Here is a 1,624-nt window from a genome sequence, read left to right on the forward strand (position 1 = left end):
TTGCCTCTGCCTTACAATATCTCACGTAAGGCGCTTGTTTTCTCTCCTCTGCCTTTACACTCCAATCCGAAAGTCGTACCGAAAAAAGGTATTCGCTTCCTCTTTGCTATTTGATTGTTCAGACTGCATCAATCCTCTCGCTCCTTGTTCTCGACACGCACCATAACATTGTATACTCGCAGACTGTTTCAACAACGCCTTCACGGAAAAATTCATAAATGTTAAGGGCTTTATGGCTATTCTTTGTCAGGCTCAGGACTTGAACGATTCTTCACGCCCTCGGCTTTATATGTGCTCCACGCCTGCCTGCTCCTTTTCCGAACGCACCGGCGAGCCTAGGATGCGTGTCTCAAAGGAGAACACTTCTACATTTTAGTCCGCAGCATACCATATCAAAAGTGACTGCCCTCCTCCGCTACACGCGGACTAGACACTAGTGTTCTATAGTTTTCAACAACCACAGGTCAAATAATCATAAAATCAAGAAACAACTCTAACAAAATCCATTCGGCCAGCATACATGGGCCAAACCCGGTCCTGGACATCTTGAACATGCCCAACAAACATCCGGCTCTGCCTATTCGAACCTAACATGTTCACGTTGCGTTGCCTTCTTTACGTTCCGCTGTGCCCGCACCCAGTTGATCGTGCGACGGCTTCCACTGAGCGCGCGTCCGAGCCACGCGCAAATCTCTCAGGAGAAGGCTAAAATACGTATATCTTTTCACTTCTGTATTACTCGTCCTGAACGACCACATCGCATGCCGGCACAGCCCGTGCGGCCTCGAATTTAGCGAGAAACAGCGATTCCTTTTTGCGCACAATAGCAGCCAGCTACTGCATGTTTTACGATTTACGAGGAACGTTTGAGTGGTAGAGGAGGACGAGACTCATCGCACGAACAGGCGCGCCCGGTCGCGGTGGGTCGCCCCCGCGGTCGCGGTGGGTCGCCGGGTCACGGGGCGGTCGACGGGCGGGTACGCCTGTCGCGTGCGCGGTAGGACGTGCACCCCATAGGCGTCGTGCCGGACGGTCGACCCTGGGTCGCGAGTGTCGTGGAGGAGAGAGTGAGAGATAAGAGTAGGAAGAGATGCGCCTGCCGGATGGAGACAGAGAGAAGAGAGAACGACAGAGAGGGGAGAAGAGAGAGACCGAGAGGAGAAGAGACGAGAGAGACGAGATGAGGAGAGAAAGGAGGAAACGCGAGTGACGAGAATTAGACAGGAGCGAGACTGGACGAGAGAAGTAGAGAGAGAGCGAGAGCAGAGAGGAGACAGAGAGAGGAGATCGAGAGAGAGAAGGAGAGAGGAGAGACGTGGACGGTGGGGGAAGAAAGAGAGAGGGTGGAGGCGAAGAGAGAGAAAGAGAGGAGAGAGAGAGCAGAGAGAGAGAGCAACGCAGAGTAGAGAGAGACAGGGAGAGAGAGAGAGAGAGAGAGAGACCGAGAGAGAGCACGGGGAGAGAGAGGAGAGAGAGAAGCGAGAGAGAGAGAGAACAGGGAAGAGAGAGAGACTGAGCAGAGAGGAGCCCTGAGGAGAATGAAGAGGAGGAGAGAGAGGAGAGATAGAGAGAACGAAGGAGATGACGAAGAGAGAGAGGCGGGGGGGAGATCGAGTGAGATGAG

The sequence above is a fragment of the Priapulus caudatus genome, unplaced genomic scaffold, assembly GCF_000485595.1.
Source record: "Priapulus caudatus unplaced genomic scaffold, Priapulus_caudatus-5.0.1 Scaffold470, whole genome shotgun sequence".
NCBI classification, from domain to species: domain Eukaryota; kingdom Metazoa; phylum Priapulida; class Priapulimorpha; order Priapulimorphida; family Priapulidae; genus Priapulus; species Priapulus caudatus.